The following is a 19,120-nucleotide window of genomic DNA, read 5'->3' on the forward strand; positions in this document are numbered from 1 at the left end:
GCTCGCCTTATTCACTGAAACCCAAGGGGGACATTCTGGCTGCCTCAAATGACAAACCCAGCCCTTCCTTAACTGTGAGCTCAGAAGGTGACTCAGTGCTTTGGTGCCTGCGTTCTTTTCAGTTGTTGGCTCGTGGTAGTCAAAGGGCAGATTTGGGTTTAAGGGATGTTGTCACAGCCAAATGAAAGGGACCAGGTGGACAGGCAGTGGGTGAAGACTCGTGATAACTTCACCCCTGGTGTTACCCAGCCTCCTGCATATAACAGGTGATGGCTGTGACCAGAGCTTCCCCCTTCCAACTACAATCTTCAGTTCGGATGCATGGCACATCACTGTGTGAATCCAAATGTGCCACAGTCTCGTAAATTGTCAAGGAGAAGCTGCTAACGGGGACGTGGAGACAACCTCACCATTGACCCCAGAACCAAACCCTAACCAATGCATCAAAAAAGAAACCCGAGGTGAAATCAGAGAGGGATTTCACCATTCAACCCTCCCAACCCTACCCCATTATTCAATTGGATCATAATTGATCTCCCTTGGAGGTCTCGGCCAGAGAGGTGCTGAGAGCTTGAGAAGCTGGGAAATGGGGACTTAGTTTCTGAATCAGGCATTTCCCACTGTGACCAAATTCCACCCAAATATGAATGGATCAATCAAATGGAGAAATTCTGCAGATGTGATTTGGGAGAACCGGATCGTAGTGGTAAGTGAATGCTCCAGTTGCATGGGATCAAATCTCAACATGGCCTTTTGAATGGAATTTGAAGCCCGTGCATAAATCTACAACATAAACCAAGCCTTAGTAATGATGATTATTCAACTAATCACTGATTGGTGTAAAATCCAAAACGCGTTCACTCATATCCCTGCAGGAAAGGAAATCTGCTATTGTTACTCAGTTTAGCCTCCATGTGACCCCAGACTGCTCACTCTGAGATGAGTGGGGAGTTTTTTCTTAATCCTAGGGACATGTGTCTGTGGAATTCCTTCCCTGGAATAGCAGTTGTTTGGGGAGGGAAGAAACAAAAGTCATGAGCGAACCAAATCTTGGAGAAGACTCAAGGAGGCGATCATTGTCAGAGAGGTGTACAGTGCAGGTAAAGACCTTTCAGCCCATTGTGTCTGTGCTGCTGAGAAACAAACCACCTCACCATTCTAAATCCACTCCCCAAGACTTCGCCCAAGGCTTGACATTGTGAATGCAGATCTAAATAATTCTTCTTTTGTATTTGGGCTTCTGTTTCTCCTTCTCGAACAGGCAGTGAATTTCAGATCCTCACCACAATGAGTGAAAATATTTTTCTCCACATTCACTCAAAACCTCCTGCACATTCACTGAAATGTTTACATCCCACACACCCTGGTATTTGATTCTTCCATCAAGGGGAAATGTTTCTTCCTATCTCCCCAATCTCTGCCCCGCATTATTTTATACATCTTAGTCACGTGCCCTCTCAGTATCCTCTGTCCAATGGAAAACAACCCCAATCTGTCTTTAGTAACTGGCTTTGTCTATCCCAGGCAAAATCCTGGTAAATCTCCTTCACACCTTCTCGAGTGCAATCACATCCCTCCGAAAATGTGTATTGTGGGACTGCATACTCTTGCTGTGTGTCCCAGAACAATGCTTTTTAACAATTCTACCATAACCTCCTTGCCCTTAAACTCAATGCCTTGGCAAACAAAACCAAGTGTAATGTATGCCTTGTTAACCACTCCATCTCCTTATCCCACTCTCCATGTAGGCTGATGGAACCGCGCCCAAGCTCCCTCTGATTCTCAGTGCTACACAGCGTCGAACCCTCCATCATGTGTTTCCTTGTCTGCCCTCCTGCCCAAGTGCAACACTTAATGCCTACTGGATTGAACAAGTTTTCAGAAGGTCAGCTTCAGAGTTCATGGATCTCACTGACCAGACCTGTGCTATGCACACCAGCAAATTCCCAGGCAGCATCTCTCCACTGAGGAAGACCATATCCCCTGTGGAGGATTGAGACACCTGCCTCATGTGTCTTTGACAGAATATCACACACCCAAATAATGGATGGATGCTGGAAAAGTGGAGCTTTTAAGGATGGAATCCACAACTGCACTTGAATCTGACAGCTCTACACAAATGTCAATCATGCTGCAAAAAATATCAGCATATTGTCTAAATAGTGAGAGGTTGATGAGCTCTAAGATGCAGAGAGATCTGGGAGTCCTAGTGCAGAAGACCATGAGGCATAGGAGCCAAAATTAGGCCATTCAGCCCATTGAGTCTGCTCTACCATGCGATTATGGCTGATACATTTCTCAACCCCATTTTCCAGCTTTCTCTCTGTAACCCTTGATCCCCTTGACAATCAAGAACATACCTAACTCTGTCTTAAATATGTCAATGATTCACGAATCTCTGTCCAAAAAAGTTTCTCCTTGTCTCCGTTTTAAAGGCTCTTCCAATTACTCTAAGTCTGTGCTGTCAGATCCAAGGTTTTCCTGCCAAGGGAAACATCCTCCCAATGTCCACTCTCTCCAGGCTGTTGAGTATTCCTTAAGTTCCAATTAGGGCACCTCTTATCTTTCGAAACTCCAACGAGTACCGACCCAGAGTGCTCAAACATTCTCATATGTTAAGCCTTTCATTCCTGGAATCATTCTCGTGAACATCCTCTTGACCCTCTCCAGGCCGTTTACATCCTTCCTGAGGTATGAGGCCCAAAATTACTCACAATTCTCTCAATGTGGTCTGACCAGAACTTTATAAAGCCTCAGAGATACATCCCTGTTTTTATATTCTAGTCCTCTCAAATAAATGCTAAAATTGTATTTGCCTTCCTAACTACAGACCTAACATACAAGTTCACCTGAAGAGACTTCCAAGTCCTTTTTCACTTTAGGTTTCTGAAGTTTCTCCCCATTTAAAACTGTCTATGCCCCTGTTCTTCCTCCCAAAGTGCACATCCTGACACTTGCCACATTGTATTCCATCTGCAGCTTCCTAGCTCACTCTGCAAACCCATCAATCCTTCAGCACATTCCCCTCCTCTTCAATACTACCTGTTGCTCTTCCCGTCTTTATGTCATGAGCTTTGCCAGAATGTCATCAGTTCCATCATCTCAATCAAGAATGTATAAAGTGAAAGGCTGTGGTCTGTGCACTGACCCTTATGGAATATAACTGGCTACTGACTGCCATCCTGAGAAAGACCCTTTTATCCCACTCCCTGCTTTCTGCCAGATAGCCAATCTTCTCTCCATATTATCACCTTGCCTCTAACACCATGGGCCCTTGCCTTACTCAGCAGCCTCCTGTGCAGCACCTTATCAAAGGCCTTCTTGAATTCCAGGTAGATAATATCAATTGGCTCTCTTTGGTCTACCCTGCTTGTTACCTCCTCAATGAATTCTAAAAGATTTGTCAGGCATGACCTCCTCTTGATGAAACCATTTGCTGTGTTTTCCCACGCACTTCCAAGTATTCAGAAAGCTCCTCCATTTCTCTTCAGAAGTGTCCAGACCTGAAACGTCAGCTTTCTTGCTCCCCTGATGTTGCTTGGCATGGTGTGTGCATCCAGCTCTGCAGCTTGTTATATCAAATCTCTCGCCCAACCTGGTTTTGCATTGCATAGAATCTTCTGCTGCGTGCAAGCGTCAAAAATGAGCAATTATCAAACCAGACACAATGTATTATAAGGGAAATCCTCACCACAGCTCAAAATATCGGCTTGTACTATCTGGGAAGTTGGCTGTCACCAAACTGTTTTTAGGTGACAATCAAAAATGACACGACACCAGGTTATAATCCAACAGGTTTATTTGAAGACATAAGTTTATTTATAAACCTGTTGCAGTATAAGCTGGTGTTGTGTGACTTTTGACCCTGTCCATCCCAGTTCAACACTGGCAACTCCATGTCATGTTCAAAATGAACAGGAAAAAGTTGAAATAGAAATTGAATGTGAGAAAATGTGAAGTTGTTCTGTTTGGAAGCGAGAGCAACAGAACAGAGTATTATTTTAATGGAAGAAGATTGCAGAAAGCTTCCATACAAGGGGACTTGGGGGGACATGTGCACAAAATGCAGAAAGCTAGCAGGTAATCATAAAAGCTAATGGAATGTTGGCCATTACTTCAAAGGGTTTGGAGTATTAGAGGAAAGAAGTCTTTCTGCAAATGTGAAAGGTGCTGTGAGATAAGAAGAGATAAGATTTCATTGGAGGCAGATCAGAAATGTTCACAGGGATGATCCCAGGATGAAAGAATTGACTATAGAGCAAAGATCAAACAGATTACTACAGTACTCACTGGAGTTTAGAGAATGAGAGGCAATCACATGAAAGGTGTTGAAAGTGTGATGCACAGAGAATGTTTCCCCTCACAGGACAGTCTAAGAATACAGGGCATTGTCTCAGAACAAAGGGGAACCAATTGAACACTGAGATGAGGGGAAATTTCTTCTCTCAGAGGTTCATGAGTCTTTGAAACTCTTTGTTACAGAGAGCTGTGGGGGCAGAGCCCTTGTATGTATTTAAGGCTGAAACAGATTTTAGTAAATAGGGGAATCAAGCCATCAGAGTAAAGGCAGGAGAGTGGGCGTGTATACAGGTTTGGCCCCCTTACACAGTGATGAGGGAGACTGGAATATCTGGAGTTAGATGAATTCAGTAACATCCAAGAAAATTCCAAAATGCTGAAACAAATTTTCATTAAACGCAGGAAGGATACTTCTCTGGCCCTGTGGGTGAGTACCCGAGAACCTTCTCGGAATAAAGGAAAATCCATTTGGGACTGAGTTGAGGAGGAACATGATTCATAATGTTGATGAGCCATGATCATACTGAATGGTGGTGCTGGCTCGAAGGGCCGAATGGCCTACTCCTGCACCTATTGTCTATTGTCTAACATCTTCACTGAGAGGATGATGAATTTTTGAAATGCTGTGCCCCAGACAACTTGTGGAAGCACAGTCATCAAGGCAGAGATTGTGAGATTTCAAGTTACTAATGACATCAAGGCACATGGAAATGTACATGAATGGCCATGGTTTGGAACTGCAGAGATGGTTTGATAAGGGTGGACGTGTGGTGGAGTAGGTTCTATGCTGTCAGCTGAAGGAGGCTAAACAGACCAGACATCTCCTTGCTGTCTGAACAACTGCTCACCACTTTATTTTCATCAGCTCACCCAGTGTGTCATGCTTCAGGCTTCCCCTGTCACCTTACGCCATGGCTTTCAATTTATGCACTGACCTGTAATTACATGGTCCATTCACTCCCTCTCTTAAACAGAGCTCAACATTTGTCATGCTCAGATTCTAGCCCCAAATTGCATTTTACAGACTGTATATTTATGAATGACATCAGTCTTTGCTCAGCTGAACTCTGATGTCAGCAGGGAAAGTACATCAGTTAATTCTGGCACAGAGGAGACAGGAGATAAAGGCTAACTGTTTAGTAACTGGTCCCTGTGTCAGTTTCCATGGTTCCTAGCTGTGTTGCTGCAGGGTGTTCTACATCGACTAAAGGGGCATTGCTCAATTTTTCCTTGTTGCATCAACTTTTGGAATCTGGCAATGATGGATTGGAACAATACAACACTGGATTTGAATCTAAGAACAAAAGATTGGAATGTTACAACAACAGATTGGAATGGTTTGACAATGGTTCAAAATGTGAGAACAGTCGATGGGAATGGGAAAACATTGGGAAGGGGTTTCATTGAGATGTTGAATTCTCTTTCTGCTCCTCTTGATCGGAATCTGCTGAAATACTACATTCGAATGGTCCTACAGATTATGCAATTCATTTATTATCAGATTCTCGCTATCGTTGCAGTGCCTGATATGTCTTTTGTATTTCTATATATTGTGGTATTTACAGTGCAACACTTGCTGCTCTTATTTTCTTTTCTCTGTGTTGTTCATTCCGCCAAACATTGTTAAGGGCCTTACCATGCTTGAAATTTACTCTCTCATATTTCCTGCTTTTTGCTTTCCTCTAGACCCGGCTGTTAGGTCTGTAACCCTGGCTATCTTAGTGTCATATTGAGCACTCACTGACTCAGTGTCCATTCATCCACTGACCACATGTCTAAGCAGTTGAAGTATTTGATCAATTAATACTAAAATCCTTGCTTGCATTTATAAACACTTTTGTTTACCTTTGGTTCCATCATGTGTTTACATCAGGATACCATCTCATGGGTCTCACCCATTTCCAAAATTCATTGACAGCCAACTCAGGCTAAGTTTCTGTCATTTCCATTATGGGGCAACATGTATTGCAACCGTCACATACAGTCAGTTAACAGCAACTTTTATCTCATCTTATATTTTCATTACATGGTCAATTTATGGAATAACAGTCGTTGGATCGACCAAATAACCTGAACACATGCAAACATTTCTGACAGGAACATCTCAATCAGTGCTCAATAAAACTGGTAACATTATTCCAAGTAGAAACTATAACTACATTCTTTGCTTTCCTCAGAGCCAAGGTAGTAACAATTGTGATCCCGTCCCAGAAAAAGTGTGGTCTCTCCTGATATGTCTCTCACTACCTGGTAGCCATGGCAACAGCAGATCTCCTGGTCATTATTTTTGATCACATATTGCGACACATTCCATTTGCTATTTGGAAGAGTATCATTTCTTAGAAGGTATCCCTGTGTGTAATATCCACACTGTCCTGCTTTATGCAGCCACTGACTGTTCTGTCTGGTTCACCGTCACTTTCACCTTTGATCGATTTGTAGCCATTTGTTGCCCAAATCTGAGAAGTAAATATTGCAATGTGAAAACAGCAGCCGTGGTTCTGGCAACAGTGACTGGGTTGAGCTGTTTAGAACATAGAACATAGAACATAGAACAGTACAGCACAGAACAGGCCCTTCAGCCCACAATGTTGTGCCGACCATTGATCCTCATGTATGCACCCTCAAATTTCTGTGACCATATACATGTCCAGCAGTCTCTTAAATGACCCCAATGACCTTGCTTCCACAACTGCTGCTGGCAACGCATTCCATGCTCCCACAACTCTCTGCGTAAAGAACCTGCCTCTGACATCCCCTCTATACTTTCCACCAACCAGCTTAAAACTATTAACTGTTTGAAGAACATTTTATGGTATTTTATGTTTACTCATCGGTATTATCACAGGATCAGACCCTGGTTTTGTTTTGTGACAAGGGATGTGAAATCTTCTCCAGTCTGGGGAGCAATTGAGTTCTGTCATTACATACTGACACCAAGGAGTTGCCTTTATTCTCATTCTGCTTCTCAATGCTTTAACGGTTAGACACATTGCAGTGACCAGCAGATCCCGCAGGAGACTCCGTCAGCAGAGCAACAGAAAGAGCACCAAAGACCCAGAGATGAAGAGACGAAAGAATTCCATCATTTTATTGTTTCTTATCTCAGGGAATTTCATTCTGTTATGGTCAGTGTCAATGGTGTATTCAATAAATTGGAGAATGAATTTTTTGGGATATGAGTCTTTATATCTGCCTCTTTTTGTAATGGAACTGGGCTACATGCTCCAGTTGCTGAGTTGTTGCACAAACACTGTGATTTATGTCATCACACATCCTAAGTTCAGAGAGCATTTGAAGAATGTTGTGCACTATCCCTTTACTCCAATTGTGAAATGCATTAAACATTGAGACTGACTGAAGAATTACATCATCAGCAATCAATGTTGCTCGCGTTTCTGTCTAATCCACAGTCCTGGTGTCTTATTAATAGACATCATTGAAAGAAGATGATATCTCCAGGACCTTTGATCTGTGATTTTTTCCTGCCTCATTTGACAGCCTGTGCACCTGTGCCAGGACACTGTTTATCTGCATCTCAATCCAAGTGTGGGTGTGTGGCTGTGCATGTAGAGAAGCAAGAGATAGATAGAGCAGCAGGTTCAGGAACAGACACTGTACTGAAGAGTGATCACAACATGGTGAAATCCTGCCCAGTTTGAGGGTGGTAAACATGGTCCTGAGCTTGTTCTTTAAGCTTAATTCAAAGAAACATAAACCCATGTCAGCACAGTTGGTTATGGTGTGCAGCAAAAACATTTTAACTCTGAAACCTGAGACTTTTAGAGGCATTTCATACTGCTCAAAAAGTAAACTTTTCACTGTTATACAATTGAATGAGAAGGGAATACCAGTGTTTATGAACTACAGATGTTATTGGTGAATGAAACTGGTCAATGCTGTGAAGCTGACTGGTATAAAGTTGGATTTCTTCACCCTGTCCTATTTCTATAAGGGTAGATAAAAGGATTAAGGTCCCTCAAGGAAATATTCATCCCTGAGTGAATGCATTTCAGGAATTAACAATGGTAAAGGAGGGAATGGTGTGGACATTTACCAAATATTTTCCATCTCTTTCTGTAGATGACGGTAGAAAAAAATGCCCAAAATGACAGTAAATCAGGGCGGAATGAACCAGGACTGAAAGCAATTCTTATCGCTCAGTGACTGGGAAATGGGAAGAACTGCTGATGCAGGAACTTACAGATGATACAGTGTGGACCGGGAAGAACGCAGCAGGTCAGGCAATATCAGAGGCGCAGGAAAGTTGACATTTTGGGTCAGGGCACTTCATCAGGACTGTGGAGGGGGCAGAGAGCTCAGAAATAAATGAGGTGGTCTGGGGTTGGGGGGATGTATTTGAGGTGGTGATGGATGGAATCAGGAAGGGATTGTGGAGATTGGTCAATGGGAAGGGTTGACGTAATCAACCAAGTTGCAGGACGTACAGCTTAATCCCAGTTGGAAACGGAATGATTGTTTGGGGCCATGGATGGAGTTGAGTGAGAAGGTTAAGGGGAAAGTGTAGCATTTCCTGCATTTGCAGGGAAAGGTTTCAGGAGTACTGGGGTTGTTGGGGAGTGTGGAGCACACGAAAGAGTCGTGGAGAAAGCAGTCGCTGCAAAAATGACTCAACTGCATTTCCTGCATTTCCTACACTTTTACCCTTAAACCCCCTCCCTCTGACAGCAACAAGGTTAGACTCCCCCTGGTCTTCCCATACCACTCAACCAATATCTGAATCCAATGCATCCTCCACCACTTTCAACACTTGCAATCAGACCCCACCACCGAAGAGATATTTCCCTCCCCATCCCTATTTGCTTTTCATAGGGACTGCACTCTCCACTAATACCTCGGCCACTCCACACTCCCTACCTGGCAACTGTCGGAACTGCTACCCTTCCCCCTACACCTCCGCTCTCACCCTCATCCAAGACAACAATCATTCCATATCTGCCAGGAATTCACCAGAACCTCCTCCAATCTGGTCTACTGGGTCCACTGCTCCCAATGTGGCCTCCTCTATGTGGATAGACCAAGTACAGACTCAGGAAATGATTTTCCGAGCATCTGTGCTGTGTCCGCTCCAATCAAAAACACCTTCCTGTTCCCAGCCATTTCAACTCCCCTCCCCACTCCCTTGGCGACACGTCCATCCTGGGCCTCCTTCAATGTCATAATGAGGCCACATGAACTTTGGAGGAACAATACCTTATATTGCAGTTGGGGGTCTGACAGCTTTGATATCATTCTCATTCATGAAGGAAATGTACTGTGTTGTAGTGGAGGACAGGGACTGCAAGTGTGTTGAGGTAAAGCAGGAGATTAACACTCTGTAATGATTCTCTCTTGAGCAACCAATGCAGATAAGATGACCCAAATAACTCCGTCCGCTGCAGCAATTCTGCAATCCTATCAGGAAAACAAAACGGCTACAGAATGATTTGTTCCTTACACCTGACTCTTTGCATTATCGGATCCTGAATAAGTGACAGCTGATGAGTGCCAGACTTGATCAGTTGGGCCAGTGGGCTGAGGAATGGCAGATGGAGCTCAATTTATTCAAATGCAACGTGTTGCATTTTAGTGAAGCAAAACAGGCAGGACTTCCATCATCAATGGTAGGGTTTTGAAGATTGTTTTTGAACGAAGAGATCAAAGGGCACAAGTTCATACCTCCTTGAAAATAGACAATAGACAATAGGTGCTGGAGTAGGCCATTCGGCGCTTCGTGCCAGCACCAACATTCATTATGATCATAGTTGATCATCCACAATCAGTATCCTGTTCCTGCCTTATCCCCATAACCCTTGATTCCACTATCTTTAAGAGCTCTATCCATCTCTTTCTTGAAAGTAACCAGAGAGTTGGCCTCCACTGCCTTCTGGGGCAGAACATTCCATGTATCCACCACTCTCTGGGTGAAGACGTTTTTCCTCAACTCTGTTCTGAATCGCCTACCCCTTATTTTTAAAGTGTCCTCTGGTTCAGGACTCACCCATGAGCGGAAACATGTTTCCTGCCTCCAGAGTGTCCAATCCCTAAACAATCTTACACATCTCAATCACATCCCCTCTCATCCTTCTAAACTCAAGTGTATACAAGCCCAGTCGCTCCAATCTTTCAACATATGATAGTCCTGCCATTCCGGGAATTGACCTCGTGAATCTACGCTGCACTCCCTCAACAGCAAGAATGTCCTTCCTCAAATTTGGAGACCAAAACTGCACACAATACTCCAGGTGTGGTCTCACCAGGGCCCTGTCCAGCTGCAGAAGGACCTCTTTGCTCCTATACTCAATTCCTCTTGTTATGAAGGCCAGCATGCCATTAGCTTTCTTCACTGCCTGCTGTACCTGCATGCTTGCTTTCATGAACTGATGTACAAGAACACCTAGCTCTCATGTACTTCCCCTTTACCTAACTTGACTCCACTGAGATAGTAATCTGCCTTCCTGTTCTTGCCACCAAAGTGGATAACCACATATTTATCCACATTAAACTGCATCTGCTACGCATCTGTCCACTCACCTGGCCTGTCCAAGTCACCCTGTATTCTCATTACATCCTCCTCACATTTCACACTGCCACCCAACTTCGTGTCATCAGCAAATTAGCTAGTATTACTTTTAATGCCTTTGTCTATATCATTAGTGTATATTGTAAACAGCTGCGGTCCCAGCATCGAACCTTGTGGTATCCCACTCGTCACAAACTGCCATTCCAAAAGGGACCCGTTTATCACTACTCTTTGCTTCTTGTCAGCCAGCCAATTTTCAATCCAAGTCAGTATTTTGCCCCGATACCATGTGCCCAGTTTTACTCAGCAATCTCCTCTGCGGGACTTTATCAAAGGCTTTCTGAAAGTCCATGTACACTACATCCACTGGTTCTCCCTTGTCCATCTTCATTGATACATCCTCAAAAAATTCCAGAAGATTAGTCAAGCATGATTTCCCCTTCATAAATCCATGCTGACTCTGACCTATCCTGTTCCTGCAATCCAAATAGTCATAATTTCATCTTTTATAATTGACTCCAGCACCTTTCCCACCACTGACGCCAGGCTAACCGGTTTATAATTTCCTGTTTTCCCTCTCCCTCCTTTCTTGAAAAGTGGGACAACATTAGCCACCCTCCAATCCCAGGAACTGATCCTGAATCTATAGCACATTGGAAAATGATTACCAATGCGTCCACGATTTCTCGAGCCACCTCCTTAACTGCCCTAGGATGCAGACCATCAGGTCCTGGGAACTTTTCAGTCTTCAGACTTAACAGTCTATCCAACACCATTTCCTGCCTAATATAAATTCCCTTCAGTTCGTCCATTACCCTAGGTCCTTCAGCCACTATTGCATCTGGGAGATTGCTTGTGTCTTCCCTTGTGAAGACAGATCCAAAGCACCTATTCAACTCTTCTGCCATTTCCTTGTTCCCCATAATAAGTTCACCCGTTTCTGACTTCAAGGGCCCAATTTTAGCCTAAACCATTTTTTTTCTTTTTTCATACCTAAAAAAGCTTTTTCTATCTTCCTTTAAACTTTTGGCCAGTTTTCCTTCGTACCTCATTTTTTCTCTGCGTATTGCCTTTTTACTTATCTTCTGTTGCTCTTTAAAAGCTTCCCAGTCCTCTGGCTTCCCACTCATCTTTGCAATGTTATACTTCTTCTCTTTTATCTTTATACAGTTCTTAACTTCCCTCGTCAGCCACAGCCGCCCCTGCCTCCCTTTAGGATCTTTCTTCCTCTTTGGAATGAACTGACCCTGCACCTTTTGCATTATATCCAGAAATACCTGTCATTGTTGTTCCACTGCCATCCCTGTGAGGGTATTGAACCATTGAACTTTGGCCAGATCTTCCCTCATAGCTTCATAGTTCCCTTTATTCGACTGCAATACTGACACTTCTGATTCTGCTTCTCCCTCTCAAAATGCGGATTAAAACTTATCATATTGTGGTCACTACTTCCTAATGGCTCTTTTACTTACAGGTCCCTGATCAAATCTGGTTCATTGCACAACACCAGATCCAGAATTGCCTCCTCCCTGGTAGGCTCCAGTACAAGCTGTTCTAAGAATCCATCTCAAAGGCACTCTACAAACTCCCTTTCTTGGGGTCCAGTACCATCCTGATTCTCCCAGTCTACCCGCATGTTGAAATCTCCCACAACTGTAGTGATACCTTTGTGACAGGCCAATTTCAACTCTTGATTCAACTTGCACCCTACATCCTGACTACTGTTTGGGGGCGTGTAAATAACTCCCATTAGGGTCTTTCTACACTTAGAATTTCTCAGCTTTAGCCATACTGACTCTACATCTCCTGATTCTATGTCGCCCCTCGCAAGGGACTGAATGTCATTCCTCACCAACAGGGCCACCCCACCCCTTCTGCCCATCAGTCTGTCCTTTTGAAAGCACGTATAGCCTTGAATATTCATTTTCCAGGCCCTGTCCACTTGAAGCCACGTCTCAGTTATCCCCACAACACCGTACTTGCCAGTTTCCAACTGAGCCTCAAGCTCATCCACCTGAATTTGTTTGCTTCGTGCATTCATGTATCATATTTTTAATTTGATTTTCCCCTCACCCTTCCTATCAATCCCTATTTCACTTGTCCATATTGTGCGATCCCTTCTTGAGTTTCCAGCTCCGTTGATTCTGCTGTCTTTCTTAACTTCTCTTATTCTCAATTTCCCTTTAACTTCATTCTTAAATTTCCAGTTTGGCCCCTCTCCCCGACTACTTAGTTTAAACACGCCTGTGTTGCAGTGGCAAACCTGGCTGCCAGAATGCTGGTCCCCCACCTATTAAGATGTAACCCGTCCCTCTTGTACAATTTATCCTTAACCCAAAACATACCCCAGTGATCCAAGAATTTAAATCCTTGCTTCTGGCACCAGTTCCTCTGCCACAAGTTCAAGTCCATTATCTCCAAAATAGTCCCAAATAGAGTCACAGTTATACTGAGTGGTGAGGATGCTTGCACATGTGAGATTTCATTGATTAGAGCATTGATAATAGTAGTTTGGATGTTTGGTTGCAGCCGTACAATGCATTGGTGAGACCACTTTTGGATTACTCCATGTAGATCTGGTCACTTTACTACAGAAAGAAGGCTGATAGAAGTTTGAGTTATAAGAAGAACTGGATAGCATTGAGACTTCTTTCCCTGGAGCTTAGGAGACTCAGGGGTGACTGTAGAGATGGCTGTGAAATCATGAGAGGCACAGATAAGATATGCCTTGATGAGCAACAGCATTTCACCATGGTAGGAAAGTCAAAAACTGGAGAGGCATTGGTTAAATGTCAGGGGACTGAGATACGAAGGGTCTAGTTGTCCAGTTTTTTGAGCACAGAAAAATTTCCTGCAATGGAACACCAGAGGTAGTGGAAAAGGGAGAAAATAAAGACTTCAGATGCAGGAAGTCCATTCTACAGGTGTGATACTGGAAAAGCACAGCAGGCCAGACAGCAACAGTGGAGCAGGAAAGTCAATGTCTTGGATCAAATTCCTTTGTCAGAACTGGAGAGGAGGAGAGTAGCCCAGAAATAAATAAAAGGAGAAGGTGAGGCTGGGGTAGGGTAGGAGAGATGATGATAGGTGGATTCAGGGTGGGGGTTTATGATGATTGGACCATGGGAAGACTGGAGTGGATACTCGAGTCGGAAGATCAGCAGGTTAGGTCAGGTCAGGGCAGTCAGGAGGAGGGGGAGGGCTGGACATGCGATAAGGCTGGGACTGGATGGACATTGAAGATGGTGAAGTCAGTATTGAGGCCATTAGGCTGTAAGCTCCCAAGGTGAAATATCAGGTGATATACTTGTTTTTCCTGAAGAAGAGTCCTAATCCAAAACGTCAAGCTTTCCTGCTCCTCTGATGCTGCTTGGCCTGCTGTGTTCATCCAGCTCCACACTTTGTTATCTTGGATTCTCCCGCATCTGCAGTTCCCATTATCACTGAGACAATAATATCAGGTTCGTTTTCAGAGACCCTCACGGACTTGATGCAATAACAAGACACTGACCTGTTTAGAAAAACACAAATCCCTTTATTACAAAGCAAGTACAAGCTGTGGAGGCTCACTGTACTTAACCCGGCACAGATTGCAGAGTCTTAAAAGTAATTCTCCCCGAGCAGCCGACATTCCCCGCTTTTTATACTTTACTATGTACATAATACAAAAAACAATTTCACATCTCACGATGACATGATGCATGAAACAATTACTACAACAGAAAAAGACAGGATACTAAACAATTATTACATCAAGAACATAAAAGACCAGGATACAGTATCGATCATTCATGAAATGACTGCTAACGGCAGGAGATGATTTCAAGTTGTTAACGTGACAATGTAATTTCAAGTTGCCAATGTGTCTGATTTGAACAGTGCCCTGGTCTCTTTGTCAGAGACAGAAGTTACATCCTTCAGAAGTCTCACACCTTTACAAATGCTCCTCACTGAATCTTATTTGAGACAGTTTAACTCTAATTTTATTCAGGCATGAAGCTTAAGGCAGTGTCTGCATATCGATGTGTAGGAAGATAAGGAGTTACAAAGTTTTCCATCTAATTTCTAGTTGCACAGGAGGTTTTAAGGCAGTGTCAGCGTACCTATGTGCAGGCAGATAAAGGACATTGATTTATAGAAGTATAGAAATCAATGGGATGTTATCCCAATAACATCTCAATAAGACATAGGAGCAGAAATTAGGCCATTCAGCCCGTTGAGTGTGGTCCACCATTCAATCATGGCTGATAAGTTTCTCAACGCTATTTTCCAGCATTCTCCCAATAATCTTTGAACCCCTTGACCATGAAAAACATATCTAGCTCTATTTTAAATATGGTCAATGATTCTCCTTATCTCCATTTTAAAGGCTCTTCCCATTACTCTAGGTCTGTGCCCTCAGATCCAAGGTTTTCCTGCCAATGGAAACGTCCTCCCAACGTCCACTCTCTCCAGGCTGTTTAGCATTCCTTAAGTTCCAACTAGGATGCCTCATATCTTTCTGAACTCTATTGAGTATCAACCCAGAGTGCTCAAACACTGTCATATGTTTAGCCTTCCACTTCTGGAATCATTTTCACGAACCTCCTCTGGACCGTCTCCGGGCCTGATATATCCTTCTTGAGGTATGAGGCCAAAGATTGCACACAATCCTCTCAATGTGGTCTGACCAGACCTTTATAAAGCCTCAGAGATACATCCCTGCTTTTATATTCTAGTTCTCTCCATATAAATGCTAAAATTGTATTTGCCTTCCTAAGTACTGACCGAACATGCAAGTTCACCTTAAGAGGCTCCCAAGTCCTTTTGCACTTTAGATTTCTGAATGTTCTCCCCATTTCAAACTGTCTCTGCCCCTAGGGTGGCACGGTGGCTCAGTGGTTAGCACTGCAGCCTCACAGCACCAGGGAACCACGTTCAATTCTAGCCTCGGACGACTGTCTGTGTGGAGTTTGCACATTCTTCCCATGTCTGCGTGGGTTTCCTCCGGGTGCTCCGGTTTCCTCCCACGGTCCAAAAATGTGCAGGCTGGGTGGATCGGCCATGCTTAATTACCCGTAGTGCTCAGGGGTGTGTGGGTTATAGGGGAATGAATCTGGGGGCGATGCTTCAAGGGGTGGTGTGGACTTGTTGCGCCAAAGGGCCTGTTTCCACACTGTATGGATTCTAACATAATATATTCTTCCTCCCAAAGTGTACAGCCTCACACACTCACATGTTGTATTCCATCTGCCACTTCTTTGCCCACTCTCCAATCCTGACAATCCTTCAGCCGCTTCCCCTCCTATTCAATACAAACTGTTTCTCTTCCCATGTTTATGTCATCAGCAATCATTGCGAGAATGCCCTCAGTTCTTTGATCTAAATCAATCGTGTATAAAGTGAAAAGTTGTGGTCCCTGCACTGACCCTCTTGGAATACAATTTGCTACTGGCTGCCATTCTAAAAAGACCCTTTTATCCCACTCCCTGCTTTCTGCCAGATAGCCAATCTTCTCTCCATGCTATCACCTTGCCTCGAACATCATGGGCCCCTGTCTTAATCAGCAGCCTCCTGTGCAGCACCTTATCAAAGGCCTTCTTGAATTCCAGGTAGATAACATCAATTGGCTCTCCTTGGTCTACCCTGCTTATTCCCTCTTCAAAGAATTCTAAAAGATTTGTCAGGCATGATCTCCCCTTGATGAAACAATTTGCTGTACTTTCGCATGCTGAGTCCAAGTGTCAAAAATCACAGGGGACACAATGCATTGTAAGAGAAGTACTCATCTCGGGTTGAACTATCTGGGAAGTCTGCTGTCACCATCCTGTTTATTCGTCAAAATCAAAAATCACACAACACCACGTTATAATCCAACAGGTTTATGTGAAGACATAAGCTTATCTATAAACCTGTTGCAGTACAAGCTGGTGTTGCTTGACTTTTGACCCTGCCCATCGCAGTTCAACACTGGCAACTCCATGTCTTGTTCAAAATGAACAGGAAAAAGTTGAAATAAAAATTGATTCTGAGAAAATGTGATGTTGTTCCATTTGGAGAAAGACTGCAGAAAGCTTCAAGACAAGGGGACTTGGCGGGGGGGGGTGGGATATGGGCACAAAATGCAGACAGCTAGCAAATAACCAGAACAGTTAATGGAATGTTGGCCATTACTTCAAGGGGGTTGGAATATAAGAGGAGGTAAGTCTTTCTGCAAATGTGAAAGGTTCTGCTGTGATAAGAAGAGATGGACTTCAGTAAGGCATTTGATAAGGTTCCCCATGGAAGGCTCATTCAGAAGGTCAGGAGGAATGGGATACAGGGGAACTTAGCTGCTTGGATACAGAATTGGCTGGCCAACAGAAGACAGCGAGTGGTAGTAGAAGGAAAATATTCTGCCTGGAAGTCAGTGGTGAGTGGGGTTCCACAGGGCTCTGTCCTTGGGCCTCTACTGTTTGTAATTTTTATTAATGACTTGGACGAGGGAATTGAAGGATGGGTCAGCAAGTTTGCAGACGACACAAAGGTCGGAGGTGTCGTTGACAGTGTAGAGGGCTGTTGTAGGCTGCAGTGGGACATTGACAGGATGCAGAGATGGGCTGAGAGGTGGCAGATGGAGTTCAACCTGGATAAATGCGAGGTGATGCATTTTGGAAGGTCGAATTTGAAAGCTGAGTACAGGATTAAGGATAGGATTCTTGGCAGCGTGGAGGAACAGAGGGATCTTGGTGTGCAGATACATAGATCCCTTAAAATGGCCACCCAAGTGGACAGGGTTGTTAAGAAAGCATATGGTGTTTTGGCTTTCATTAACAGGGGGATTGAGTTTAAGAGTCGTGAGATCTTGTTGCAGCTCTATAAAACTTTGGTTAGACCGCACTTGGAATACTGCGTCCAGTTCTGGGCGCCCTATTATAGGAAAGATGTGGATGCTTTGGAGAGGGTTCAGAGGAGGTTTACCAGGATGCTGCCTGGACTGGAGGGCTTATCTTATGAAGAGAGGTTGACTGAGCTCGGTCTCTTTTCATTGGAGAAAAGGAGGAGGAGAGGGGACCTAATTGAGGTATACAAGATAATGAGAGGCATAGATAGAGTCGATAGCCAGAGACTATTTCCCAGGGCAGAAATGGCTAGCACGAGGGGTCATAGTTTTAAGCTGGTTGGTGGAAAGTATAGAGGGGATGTCAGAGGCAGGTTCTTTACGCAGAGAGTTGTGAGAGCATGGAATGCGTTGCCAGCAGCAGTTGTGGAAGCAAGGTCATTGGGGTCATTTAAGAGACTGCTGGACATGCATATGGTCACAGAAATTTGAGGGTGCATCCATGAGGATCAATGGTCGGCACAACATTGTGGGCTGAAGGGCCTGTTCTGTGCTGTACTGTTCTATGTTCTATGTTCTGTTCTATGTTCTATAACATTTCATTGGAGGCAGATCAGAAATGTTCACAAGGATGATCCCAGGATGGAAAAATTGGCTATGGAGCAAAATTAAACAGATTACTACTGTACTCACTGGAATTTAGAGGAATGAGAGGCAACCACGTGACAAGTATTGACAGTGCGATGCACAGAGAATGTTACCCCTCACGGGACAGTCCAAGAATAAAGGGCTTCGTCTCAGAATGAAGGGGCACCAGTTCAAGACTGAGATGATGGGAAATTTCTTTTCTCGGAGGGTCATGAGTCTTTGGAACTCATTGTCACAGAAAGCTGTGGGGGTTGAGCCCTTGTGAGTATTTAAGTCTGAAATAGATTTTAATAAATAGGGGATCAAGGATCAGAGTAAAGGAAGGAGAGTGGACGTGTAAACAGGTTTGGCCCCCTTACTTAATGATGAGGGAGACTGGAATATCTGGAGCTGGATGAATTCAGTAATATCCAATAAAATTCCAAATTGCTTATAGGGATTGACAGGAAGTACAGGAAGGATATTTCTCCGGCCCTGTGTGTGGGTACCCGAGAAACTTCTCAGAATCAAGGACAATCCATTTTGGACTGAGATGAGGAGGAACCTCTTCACTGAGAGGATGATGAATTATTGAAATTCTGTGCCCCAGTCAACATGTGGAAGCTGTACCATCAAGGCAGAGATTGGGAGATTTCAAGTTACCAATGACATGAAGGCACATGGAAATGTACATGAATGGCCATGATTTGGAAATGCGGAGATGGTTTGATCAGGGTGGAGGTGTAGGTTGTGTAGGCTCTGTGCTGTCAGCTGAAGGAGATTAAACAGACCAGACATCTCCTTGCTGTCTGAACAACTGCTCACCGCTTTATTTTCATCAGCTCACCCAGTGTGTCATGCTTCAGGCTTCC

The sequence above is a fragment of the Stegostoma tigrinum genome, chromosome 21 (genome assembly GCF_030684315.1).
Source record: "Stegostoma tigrinum isolate sSteTig4 chromosome 21, sSteTig4.hap1, whole genome shotgun sequence".
Classification (NCBI taxonomy): Eukaryota; Metazoa; Chordata; class Chondrichthyes; order Orectolobiformes; family Stegostomatidae; genus Stegostoma; species Stegostoma tigrinum.